The sequence below is a fragment of the Mesoplodon densirostris genome, chromosome 1 (genome assembly GCF_025265405.1).
Source record: "Mesoplodon densirostris isolate mMesDen1 chromosome 1, mMesDen1 primary haplotype, whole genome shotgun sequence".
Classification (NCBI taxonomy): domain Eukaryota; kingdom Metazoa; phylum Chordata; class Mammalia; order Artiodactyla; family Ziphiidae; genus Mesoplodon; species Mesoplodon densirostris.
The window spans coordinates 160,196,362-160,210,803 of NC_082661.1; the positions used below are offsets into that span (position 1 = coordinate 160,196,362).

Below are 14,442 nucleotides of genomic sequence, written 5' to 3' on the forward strand. Positions count from 1 at the left end.
ATCTGTCAAAGCTTACAAATTTGTCCCAGGTTAAACACCCAATAAGAAATAGAACAATTTGAAATGGTTAATCCATAATATATCATGGACTATCCCTGTGTCAAACCTTTCCTTTTAAATATATTGGAGTACTTGGACTACCCAGTTCCTAGTTCTGCTTTTTGATATATTGATACATACCTGTTCACAAGGGAGTTCAGATTTTGCCATAGGAGGCTGCAATGGATCAGAATAAGCCAGTAATTTCTTTCTCTAGAGAAATACATTTTAATTTATCCATTTATTAAACAATATTTATTTAACAAATATTTGTTAGGCACTCCATACAGGAAAGTGGTGAATTTCACCTATGTGGGGGACCTTTTGTTTAAACATCTTTCAGTAAAATTTTACTGTTGGCTTGATTATGTCTTGCACATTCTTTCTGAGGTTTATTCTAAGAGATTTTACAATGTATTATTATTGTTAAAATTATGAATAAAATTAACTTTTAATTATGAAGGAGCAACATAAAATACTACAAGACCAAATAAATGGAGAGGAAATAATAGGCAATCTACCTGAAAAAGAATTCAGAGTAATGATAGTAAAGATGATCCAGAATCTCAGAAATAGAATGGAAGTACTGATTGAGAAAATACAAGAAATGTTTAACAAAGATCGAGATGAAATAAAGAACAGACAAACAGAGATGAACAACACAATAACTGAAATGAAAAATACACTAGAAGGAATCAATAACAGAATAACTGAGGCAAAAGAACAAATAAGTGAGCTGGAGACAAAATGGTGGAAATAACTGCTGAGGAACTGAATAAAGAAAAAAGACTGAAAATAATTGAATACAATGTCAGAGACCTCTGGCACAACAATAAGTGCACCAACATTCGAATTATAGGGGTACCAGAAGAAGAAGAGCAAAAGAAAGGGTCTGAGAAAATATTTGAAGAGATTATAGTGGAAAACTTCTCTACCATGGAAAAGGAAATAGTCACCCAAGTCCAGGAATCACAGAGAGTCCCATACAGGATAAACCCTGGGAGAAACACACCAAGACACATATTAATCAAACTAACACAAATTAAATTCAAACAAAAAATATTAAAAGCAGCAAGGGAAAAACGAAAAATAACATACAAAGGAATCCCCATAAGGTTATCAGCTGATTTTTCAGCAGAAACTCTGCAGGCCAGAAGGGAGAGGCAGGTTATACTTAACGTGATGAAAGGGAAAAACCTACAACCAAGATTACTCTACACAGCAAGGATCTCATTCAGATTCGACGTACAAATCAGAAGCTTTTCAGACAAGCAAAAGCTAAGAGAATTCAGCACCACCAAACCAGCTTTACAACAAATGCTAAAGAAACTTCTCTAGGTAGGAAACACAAGAGAAGAAAAAGACCCACAAAAACAACACCAAAACAATTAAGACATATCAATAATAACCTTGAATATAAATGGATTAAATGCCCCAACCAAAAGACACAGACTGGCTGAATGGATACAAAAACAAGAGCCATATATACACTGCCTACAGGAGACCCACTTCAGACCTAGGGACACATACAGACTGAAAGTGAAGGGATGGAAAAAGATATTCCATGTAAATGGAAATCAAAAGAAAGCTGGAGTAGCAATTCTCATATCAGACAAAATAGACTTTAAAATAAAGACTGTTATAAGAAACAAGGAAGGACACTACATAATGATCAAGCGATTAATCCAAGAAGAAGATATAACAATTATAAGTGTTTATGCCCCCAACATAGGAGCACCTCAATACATAAGGCACATGCTAACAACCATGAAAGGGGAAATCGACAGTAACACAATAATAGTAGGGGAATATAACACCCCATTTACACCAATGGACAGATCATCTAAACAGAAAATAAATAACAAAACACAAGCTTTAAATGACACAGTAGACCAGATAGATTTAATTGATATTTATAGAATATTCCACCCAAAATGGCAGAATACACTTTCTTCTCAAGTGCACACAAACATTCTCCAGGAGAGATCACATCTTGGGTCACAAATCAAGCCTTGGAAGATATAAGAAAATTGAAATCATATCAATAATCTTTTCTGACCACAACACTGTGAGATGGAAATCAATTACAGGAAAAATACTGAAAAAACACAAATACGTAGAGGCTAAACAGTGTGCTACTAAATAACCAAGAGATTACTCAAGAAATCAAAGAAGAAATGAAAACATACATAGAAACAAATGATGACAAAAACACGATGACCCCAAACCTATGGGATGCAGCAAAAGCAGTTCTAAGAGGGAAGATTATAGCAATAAAATCCTACACCAAGAAAGAAGAAAAATCTCAAATAAACAATCTATCCATACACCCAAAGAAAGTAGAGAAAGAAGAACAAAGAAAACCCAAAGTCAGTAGAAGGAAAGAAACATAAAGATCAGAGAAGAAATAAAGGAAATAGAAATGAAGAAAAAAAGAGCAAAAATCAATAAAACTGAAAGCTAGTTCTTTGAGAAGGTAAACAAAATTGATAAACCCTTAGTCAAACTAATCAAGAAAAAAAGCGAGATGATGCAAATCAATAAAATTAGAAACGAAAACAAGAAATCACAACTGACACCACAGAAATGCAAAGGTTTATAAGAGACTACTACAAACAACTGTATGCCAATAAAATGGACAACCATGAAGAAATGGACAAATTCTTGGGAAGGTACAATTTCCCAAAACCTAACCAGGAAGAATTAGAAAATATAGACAGACCTATCACAAGTAATGAAATTGAAACTGTAATTAAAAATCTCCCAAAAAACAGAAGTCCAGGACCAGGTGGCTTCACAGGCAAATTCTACCAAACATTTAGAGAAGAGCTAATGCTGATCCTTCTCAAATTCTTCCAAAAAATTGCAGAGGGAGGAACACTGCCAAATTCATTCTACAAAGCCACCATCATCCTGATACCAAAATCAGAAAAAGTTATCACAAAAAAAGAAAAGTAGGGCTTCCCTGGTGGCGCAGTGGTTGAGAGTCTGCCGGCCGATGCAGGGGACACGGATTTGTGCCCTGGTCCGGGAAGATCCCACATGCTGTGGACCAGCTGGGCCTGTGAGCCATGGCCGCTGAGCCTATGTGTCCAGAGCATGTGCTCTGCAACAGGAGAGGCCACAGCAGTGAGAGGCCTGCATACCGCAAAAAAAAAAAAAAAAAAAAAAAAAAAAAAAAAAAAAGAAAAGCATAGAGCAGTATCGCCAATGAATATACCCCTGAACAAGATACTAGCAAACAGAATACAACAACATATTAAAAGGGTCATAGACCATGATCAAGTAGGATTTATCCCAGGGATGCAAGGATTTTTCAGTATACACAAATCAATCACTGTGATATACCATATTAACAAATTAAGGAATAAAAATCATATTATCATCTCAAAAGGTGCAGAAAAAGCTTTTGACAAAATTCAGCACCAATTTATGATAAAAAAAAAACTCTCCAGAAAATGGGTTATAGAGGGAACCTACCTCAACATAATAAAGGACATATATGACAAACCCACAGCAAACCTCTACCCAATGGTGAAAAACTGAAAGCATTTTCTCTAAGATCAGGAACAAGACAAGGATGTTCACTCTTGCAACTATTATTCAACATAGTTTTGGAAGTCCTAGCCACAGCAGTCAGAGAAGAAAAAGAAATAAAAGGAATACAAATTGGAAAAGATGTAAAACTGTCACTGTTTGCAGATGACATGATACTATACATAGAAAATCCTAAAGATGCCACCAGAAAACTACAAGAATTAATGAATTTGGTAAGGTTGCAGGATACAAATTAATACACAGAAATCTCTTGCATTCCTATATACTAACAATGAAAACACAGAAAGAGAAATTAAGGAAACAATCCTATTTACCATCACAACAAAAAGAATAAATAAAATACCTAGGAATGAACCTACCTAAGGAGGTGAAAGACTTGTACTCAGAAAACTATAAAACACTGATGAAAGAAATCAAAGATGACATAAACAGATGGAGAAATATACCATGTTCTTGGATTGGAAGAATCAATATTATGAAAATGACTATACTATCCAAAGCAATCTACAGATTCAATGCAATCCCTATCAAACTAGCAATTGCATTCTTCACATAATTAGAACAAAAAAGTTTTCAATTCATATGGAAACACAAAACACCCCAAATAGCCAAAGCAATCTTGAGAAAGAAAAACAGAGCTGGAGGAATCAGGCTCCCCAAATTCAAACTATACTACAAAGCTTCAGTAATCAAGACAGTATGGTACTGGCACAAAAACAGAAATATAGATCAATGGAACAGGATAGAAAGCCAGGAATATACTCATTCACCTATGCTCAATCTATGACAAAGGAAGCAAGACTATATAATGGAGGAAAGACAGTCACTTCAATAAGTGGTGCTGGGAAAACTGGACAGCTACATGTAAAAGAATGAAATTAGAATACTACCTAACACCATTCACAAAAATAAACTCCAAATGGATTAAAGACCCAAATGTAAGACCAGACACTATAAAACTCTTAGAAGAAAATATAGGAAAAACACTCTGACATAAACCACAGCAAGATCTTTTATGACCCACCTCCTAGAGTAATGAAAATAAAAACAAAAATAAACAATGGAACCTAATTAAATGTAAAAGCTTTTGCACAGCAAAGGATAAAACAAGACAATCCTCAGAATGGGAGAAAATATTTACAAATGAAACAACGGACAAAGGATTAATCTCCAAAATATACGAACAGCTCATGTTGCTCAATATCAAAAAAAACAAACAACCTAATTAAAAAATGGGCAGAAGGCCTAAATAGACATTTCACCAAAAAAGACATACAGATGGTCAAGAGGCACATGAAAAGATGCTCAACGTCACTAATTATTAGAGAAATGCAAATCAAAACTACAATGAGGTGTCACCTCACACCAGTCAGAATGACCATTATCCAAAAATCTAGAAACAATAAATGCTGGAAAGGGTGTGATGAAAAGGGGACCCTCTTGCACTGTTGGTGGGAATATAAATTGATACAACCACTATGGAGAACAGTATGGAGGCGCCTTAAAAAACTAAAAATAGAATTACCATATGACCCAGCAATCCCACTACTGGGCATATCCCCTGAGAAAACCATAATTCAAAAAGAGACCTGGGACTTCCCTGGTGGCACAGTGGTTAAGAATCCGCCTGCCAGTTCAGGGGACACAGGTTTGAGCCCTGGTCCAGGAAGATCCCACATGCCGTGGAGCAACTAAGCCCGTGAGCCACAACTACTGAGCCTGCAATCTAGAGCCCACATGCCACAACTACTGAAGCCCACATGACTAGGGCCCATGTTCCACAACAAGAGAAGCCACAGCAATGAGAAGCCCATGAACCACAATGAATAGTCCCCACTCACCACAACTAGAGAAAGCCCGCATGCAGCAACGAATACCCAATGCAGCCCAATATAAATTAATTAATTATTATTATTTTTTTTTTAAAGAGAGACATGTACCACAATGTTCACTGCAGCACTATTTACAATAGCCAGGGCATGGAGGCAACCTAAGTGTCCATTGACAGAATGAATGGATAAAGAAGATGTGGCACATATACACAATGGAATATTACTCAGCCATAAAAAGAAACCAAATTGCATTATGTGTAGTGAGGTGGATGGACCTAGAGTCTGTCATACAGAGTGAAGTAAGTCAGAAAAAGAAAAATAAATACCATATGCTAACGTATATATATGGAATCTAAAAAAAAAAAAAAAAAAAAAGGCACAGATGAACCTAGTGGCAGGGCAGGAATAAAGATGTAGACATAGAGTTTGGACTTGAGGACATGGTGAGGGGAGGGGAGAAGCTGGGGTGAAGTGAGAGTAGCAGCAACATATATACACTACCAAATGTAAAATAGCTAATGGGAAGCTGATGCATAGCACAGGGAGATCAGCTCGATGCTTTGCAATGACTTAGAGAGGTGGGATAGGGAGGGTGAAAGGGAGGTTCATGAAGGAGGGTATATGGGGATATATGTATATATACAATTGATTCACTTTGTTGTACAACAGAAACTAACACAGTATTGTGAAGCAATTATACTCAATAAAGATCTATGAAAAAAGAAGAAATATAATTTACTATTACAATGATGAAATTTTGTGCATATTGTTTACTTCATTTATATCTAACAGTGTTTGGAATTATTACAGGAACGAGTTTATACTGGAATTACTTACTTCCAGAGAGTATTTGAAAAAGTTGCCATCATGTACTTTTTTTGAAAATGGAAATTAAAGATGAAACCTATAAAAATTCCTCCGTATGTTTTCGTAGTCTCTTAATGTCAAGAATCATTTTAAGCAAGTAATTCTCAAAAATAAATCCTTAGTAATGACTTGTTCCAACAAATCCCTGTGTTTTCATCATTCTACTGTACACTCTTTACACATTCTTCTTCAAAGTCAACCTTTATTATATCCAAGCCTGTTTTCATTTGGAAATTGTTCAGCCTCCTCCTCCTCCTTTTTTTCCTTCTCCTTCTCTTTCTCCTCCTCATTTTTGTCCTCCACTTCCTGCCCCTTCTACTTTTCCTATCCCTCTATGCCTGAGCACCATCATCTATCCAGTTATTCAAAACAGAAATATTATCATTTTATTTGAATTTACCTCCTAAGTTAGAAATCTTGGTATTTATCACTTGAGCTGTACATTTCCTTTAAAAGGTCAGTATCTTCAGAACTAGCTTAACCCTATCTCTCCAACACTCCAGACACGTGATTTTAAAGGAAAAACCCTGATATTTACAAAATTTATTTTTTGAATATTAAGTAAGGATTAAAAAATTCCTATCTTCATCAGAATTGTCTTATGGACTCTTTATTAGGAAACAAAACAAGAAACAAAAACATGTATACATATTAAACAATGGCTTAATTTAAAACTGGCAAGTCTCCTATCTTCTCCCCTCATCTGTAATCTCATTCTGACACATCTTTGTGCTTCTTTACTGGTTTTCCTTCCATCCTAAACATTTCCACTCTGTTTTTGGAAAACTCAGTCCACTGTAAATAAATGCCAGAAAATCATCAACAACCTAGACATTAGGAATACACCTTACTTTTTAAAAAGAGTTTATAATTCAGTAGTAATATGTGTTCTACATGTATGCACACACACAAAAGATAAGTGAAAAATTAGAGTGAGAAATTGTATGATATAGAGATCAGAATTATAATGATAAATAATTATTTGCAATGTCAATGGAGATGAAAAGACAATACATGATTTACAATATTTTCATCATATGAAATTGTAACATTTTGGAAATGGGAGGCAGGAGTTAGAAAAATGGAGAAGTCAGGGAAGACACACACATATATGATTTGCTCAGGGAGAGGGACTATGGTACCAATCACCATGCTTGTGATAAAAGATTGAGGGGGAGTTTTAGGGAAAATATAATATTATGCAGTGTTACAAATGTTGAGTTTTAGGTGCCTATGTAATCTGTCCAAATACCAAGAAGATATTGGAAAACACAGGCCTGGACTGCAGGAGAAAAATCTGGGCTAAGAAAGTTAGTTGAGAGTTACAATATATAGATTACAAATATTGCCATTGGTGGGATGGTATCTGCAAAGATGAGGAATCTCTCTCATATACTAACTGATTATCTTTTCACCATTCTGAAATTAATTACTCATCACATCTTCCTCCTTTGAGCATCATGCCATTCACCTATGACCATTTTACCTTGACCTAGTAATTAAATGAGAAAAGAAATGTCTATCCTAGGATACTCATCTTGTATAATCACTATAACATCTCTTAACTTTCATATTGTCTTTCAGTATCTCAATTTTTACTTTCTTTCTTTGTGGAGTACCTAAACCCCAAGAACCTGAAATCCGTAAATTTGACCTCTCTGGACAAAATGCTCAAATCCATTGCTTTGTTGATTTGTTGGGGGTTTGTTGTTTTTGTTGTTTGAAACACACGTTGCTGACCCAAACCTAAATGAATTCTGTATCCAGTTCTCTCTCCTACCTTCTGGCTAAGAAACACTGGATACAGCCACAAAACTTGGCAGTTTGATAGCTCAAGAAACAGATTGTTTCCAAAATGAACTCTAGATTGCCCCCTCGTTTTTCAATGTCTTTAACCCCACATTCCACTCTAAACTTAACTCTTTATTTCTCTTCTATTTCACTTTCCTTAAAAGGGTACATTCTACTGCTCTTTTTATGTTCTTACTTCCTCTTATGCACTCATATCTACAAAGAATCTTGCTCCATTCCCATACCTCTAAAGAAATTGCTTTTTATGTTTCAGCAATGTCCTGCTTGGGCCAGAGACTCTCATGATGTTTGATGTATCTGTGAGGATACAACAAAGACATCTATTTCTTGAAATTACCTATGAGGACACCACTCACTCCTCCTTGGCTAGACATATGCACAGCTCCCACCAACCAAGCCCTATCCACAGAAAAAGAAAAAAAAAATCAAAGGCAGTTCTGAGACCACTAAATGCAAGGAAAACTGCTTTAACTGTGAGCATGCATATTGTAAAGAACATGGTAGTCTTTTTTTGTCTTTATTTCCACAATAACAGATGTAATGACCATGTAATTTTGGATCTGTTTATGGAGATCCCACACACCATATGGATAAACTTACCTAAAAATGATAATCCAGAGGTATTCAGAGCTGAAACAATAGATTCCTTTTATTCCCTTTAAGCTAGTTGAGTTTTATTTTTATTTACATGTGCATAAATTAGTTTAGAATAATCCACATAACTACCTTAAATATTTGTTTTAGAAATTAAAATCAGATAAAGTATATTATCATTATATTTTAGCCACAAAAATTTAGATACAGTTTTTAACTGAAGCATGTTAAAACTAAAAAAAAGTTTTAATTCAGTCTAAAAGGATAAACATTAATTACTATCATAAAAGAAAAATAATCAGATTAGCTTTAGAGGATATAATGCAGAAATGCTCAACTAAAGTGGAGAGTCAGTGGTGAAAAGATTTGAAATGAGCGAACACTTTCTGGATTCACTTTTTAAGTAAGATGTAACTATGTGTACGAACATACACACACTACTATATATAAGATAGATAACAAACAAGGACTTACTGTAGAGCACAGGGAACTCTACTCAGTATTCTCTGATAACCATTATGAGAAAGTAATCTAAAAAAGAATGAATATATGTTTATGTAAAACTGAATCACTTTGCTGTACACCTGAAACTAACACAACATTGTAAATCAACTATACTCTAATAAATTTTTTTAAAAGACAGTATAAAAGAATAAATAAATAAATAAATAAATAAATAAAATGTAAGTAAAAATGCATTGTATTATCTTTTCACAATAATATTTAATGCAGAGTGAACAATAGATGTAAAATATACGTTATAAAACATATAATTTAGTTTTGCTTATTTTTGAATTTCATAAAAACATCACCATACAGGTAGCATCCTAAGACTTCCAACATTGTAATTTTTAAAAGACTTCCAACATTGTAATTTTTAAAATTTATCCATGTTGCTGTGTATAGTTGTAATTCATTCATTTACACTACTACAGACTATGGTGACCTTATCACAACTTATTATCCATTGTCATGCAGGTAGACAATTTGTGCCCATTTTTAAAAAAAATTAAAAAAAAATAAAATTTCTATGAACGTTCTTGTACATTCCTGCACCCAAGTTCAAAAGTTTCTCTGGAGATTATACTAATAGGAATGGCTAGAAGATAGAGGATTTTAACGTTCAATCCTACAAGACAAAACCAAAGGCTTTCCAACTTTGTTTTATCAACATACACTTCCATCAGCAGATAGTTCCATATGACCCACATCCCAGCCCATATTTCTGCCAACTGTTCAGTAAAATGTAGTTTCTCATTTTGTCCTTAATTTATACTTTCTTATTTTGTCCTTAATTTGTCTTTTCCTGATTTTTATGAAACAGAGTATACTCCTCCGTATTAGTTGTCCATATGTACTTAGACTTATGGGAAATTTCTGCACATCTCATTACATTATTTTTGTTACTTTAAATTTTAATTAAAAAATTTAATCTGTATACTAATCCATCCTTAGCTCTTTATAGTCCTATTGCCTTCAACGAAGAGACTTGTCTTTTTAGTTTTGTTACAGTGTTTTTTTTAAATTGACACATTTTTAACTTTTATATTGTGAAAGGTATCAATTTTTTCTTTACAAATAGTCATTTTGAAAGTTTAAGAAACATTTCCTCCTTTAGTGCTGAAATATTAATGCCCTTTTAGTTAAAAATTAAAAAATATATGTTTTCCTATTTAATCTCTCTGAGATCCATTGTTTTGTAAGGTATAAGCATCACTCTTTTTTATCTTACTTATGAACATAATTTTCTGTTTCATTTATTTAATACCCTGTTTTCCTCCACAAGTTTTTGATTTCATCTTTGTCATATATATAGCATTTTCAATTATCTAGGGGTAAGTCTCTGGGTTCCCTACAGTTCTCTATTGGTCATTTGTTTTCTATCCTTGTGCTTACGTTGCATACTGGAAAAGTTGGCCCTCCTCATTCATTATTAGTTCCAGCTTGTCACATTTATCATACAACCCTATTGGAATTTTGTTTGAAATTATAATAAATCTATAGATCAATTTGAAAATAACAGATACCTGTATGATACTGATATTTCCTATGAATGAACATGGGATATTTCTCCATTAATTTAGTCCTTGTTCAAAGTTTTCAACAGTTTTACAGATTTCCACACAGAGGTCTTGCATGTATGTTTTCAGATTTATTCTCAATAATTTTAATTTCACTGCCGTTGTTACTAATGTAATTTAAAATTCCAATATTTAAATTGTGGGCTACTCTTTTAGAAACACAGATTATATTTGTACTGGAACTCTGTTTTCTTATAACCTTTAAAAAAATTTTTTTACATATACATGTATTTATTCTTTTTCAAATTCTTTTCCTATTTATGTTATTACAGAATATTGAGCAGCGTTCTGTGTGCTATACAGTAGGTCCTTGTTGGCTACCTATTTTTTATATAGTAGTGTGTACATGTCACTCCCAAACTCCCAATTTATTCTTCCCCCCAACCCTTCCCCCTGGTAACCATAAGTTCATTCTCTAAGTCTGTGAGTCTGTTTCTGTTTTGTAAATAAGTTCATTTGTATCATTTTTTTTAAGATTCTGCATGTAAGCAATATCATATGATATTTGTCTTTGTCTGACTTACTTCACTTAGTATGATAATCTCCAGGTCCATCCATGTTGCTGCAAATGACATTAGTTCATTCTTTTTAATTACTGAGTAATGTTCCATTGTATATATGTGCCACATCTTCTTTATCCATTCATCCATTGATGGACATTTAGGTTGCTTCCATGTCTTGGCTATGGTAAGCAGCAGTACAATTAACATTGGGGTACATGTATCCTTTTAAACCATGTTTTTCTCTGGATATATGCCCAGGAGTGGGATTGCTGGATCACATGGTAGCTCTATTTTTATTTTTTTAAGGAACCTCCATACTGTTCTACATAGTGGCTGATACTACAAATCTACAGTCATGAAAACAGTATGGTACTGGCACAAAAACAAATATAGATCAATGGAACAGGATAGAAAGCCCAGGAATAAGCCCATGCACCTATGGTCAATCTATGACAAAGGAAACAAGACTATACAATGGAGGAAAGACAGTCTCTTAAATAAATGGTGCTGGGAAAACTGGACAGCTACAAGTAAAAGAATGAAATTAGAACATTCTCTAACACCATTCACAAAAATAAACTCCAAATGCATTAAAGACCTAAATGTAAGACCAGACACTATAAAACTCTCAGAGGAAAACATAGGTAGAACACTCTTTGACATAAATCACAGCAATATCCTTTATGAGTCATCTCCTAGAGTAATGGAATTTTTTAATAGTTATAGAATATTTCAGGTTTTTTATTTTTCTTGAGTCACTTTGACTTGTGGTCCCTAACTTCAGGTTGATGTGCTCAGATAGAATTCTTCACCTTGTTTCTGGCCCCAGGCTTTATCCCTAGGCTAGTACTACTCTTGGCAACTCACTTCAGGGGAGCTCTTCTGAACTAAACTTGACTCCCACTGCAGTAGTTCAAGCTCATATTTTAAGAGAGGGCATGACCTTGGCAACCTCCTCTTCATTTGTAAAACAAGTGACTACCAAAGAAGCATTTCTTCTGAAAGTGGAATTTCCTCACAGACATAATTCTGGAAGCATAGCTATATTGTTTGTTGCTAAAGTTAACATTTTAATCTTAAGAGAGGCAGCACAGCATAATTCTTAAAAAAAAAGTCTTTGAATTAGACCCCTAAATTTGAGTCTAAGCTGCATCATGTATTCTTTGGATAAGTATCTGCAAATTGTGTTTTTACACCTCAATTTTCTTACTTCTAAAATAGGAACAATAATAGTACCCTTGACATAGGGTTGTATGGATTGAGTTAATATATATAAAGCAAATACAATAGTGCATGGAATTTAGTAAAAGCTATAGAAGTATTTGCTATTATTACTAAATTAATTTCATTAAAATATAAGTTTAAGTGATTTTTGTTCCGGAAAATATTTTTCATAAAGGGAACTATAATCTAATATAACTACTGCAGGTGAATGAGCCACTACCATAAACATATTCTTATTTAATTTTCTGATTGACTCACAAATGGATTTTCCCCTTATAAAAGTATTATGATTGTCTTTATCATTTTCTTGTCAATGACAGTTTGAAAATGCTGATTTTGTAACTAATGCTTTGTCATTAAAATGTTTTCTTTGAAATGTATTGTCAGAAATCAAAAAGTTAAAGTAATAAATTTACAACTACATAAATGACAGTATGGCAAAAAATTTTCTTTTTAAGATTTTAGGCATTTTTTGATACTAGTCTGTCTGCTTTTGACATGCTTAAAATGCATCAAACCACTTTTTTTTTTTTCAGGGAATAAGCTTAAGATAAGATAAATTATACTGTAGTTGCTTCATTTCTCTGTAATTATTTTTACTATGTCATTAAACTTCCCAGAAAAGTATAAAATGTAAGTAAAGTATCAAATAATGAATAGTAGAACATTTATTATTTAATAAAAATGATATATGAAATATAAATTTTAAAAATATGATTTTGAAATTAAGTGCTACTTACTTTGCAAGAGTAGTCTCAGTCCAAATAAATACTTCTTGAAATTAAGTGGGTCAAACACAGTGAGTCAACTGTATATAGATAATTATATTTATGTGTCCTTGATATTTAATATGCATAGAGTACAACTTGTTTTGTTTATCAAGTCACTATTTGATGGACATTGCATTAATTCTAGTTCTTAACAATTATAAATAGTGCTTCTATGAGCATTCACATAAAAGTCTTTGTGTTGAAATAAGTTTTCGTTTCTCTTGGAAAATGTCCTAAGAGTGAAAATGCAGAGTTATATAATAAATAATTGTTTAACAGAAAAAGGCTCTGCCAATCTACTTTCAAAATGGCTATACAGCTTTGCCTTCCAAACAGCAATGTATGAGAATTCTAGCTGTCCTAAGAGAGGGAAGAGACAATCTACATGTTGGCAGAAAATACTTGCAAATCAAATATTTTAACAGGATTTAGTGTCCAAAATATATAAAGAATTCCTAGATCTCAACAAAAGAAGACAAATAAGCCAATCAAAAACTGTAGGTCTCTCTTCCCACCAAGATGTCTATCGTTGTGCCATTTAAAGCCCTACATGGGGCCAAGGTCCACATCAGGACAGGTGAGTCAAACACCATCAAGGTGTATAAAGGGAAGCTCATTGAGGTGAAGCACAGCATGGACAGGTAGATGTCCAACATCACAGTCCAAAGACAGCCTAGTGGCACAGCTGGAGCAGGTGTACATCCATGGCAGCAAAATCTGCCTTCCGATTTTGCCTGACATGCTGAAAAATGCATCCATGTTAAAGAACATGAAAAATAAAAACCAAGGCTCTGAGGCTGTCCAGGGAAAAACTGCTATTCTGAAGGTCCAAGTAGCTATAAGAAGAAGAGAGAGGAAGAGGATATGGAAGTATCTTCCAGAAGCAAAGATAATTTTATCTCTGGAATGGAACTTCGCCCTTATTTTTGCTTGTAGGTTATCTGGGTTCCAGAGTGGAGGTGGGGCTACATGCTTATGTATATGTCCTAGGTGCTTTATTTGTTTGTTTGTTTTTGACATCTTTCTCTTTAGGTCAGGGGAAATGTTTAACTAAATAAATATGGGTGTTTTTTTTTTTTTTTTTCTGAGGGAAAAAAAGATGAAGTTGGTCAAAAAGTGAAAATTCCAGTTATAAGATACATAAGGACTGGGTATGTAATGA

The 14,442-nt window shown here is 33.8% G+C and overlaps 1 pseudogene; it reads left to right on the top strand.

Moving 5' to 3' along the window:
* The first annotated feature begins 13,799 nt into the window (after positions 1 to 13,799).
* Positions 13,800 to 14,173, top strand: LOC132485051 (small nuclear ribonucleoprotein Sm D3-like; annotated as a pseudogene).
* The last annotated feature ends 269 nt before the right edge of the window (positions 14,174 to 14,442 follow it).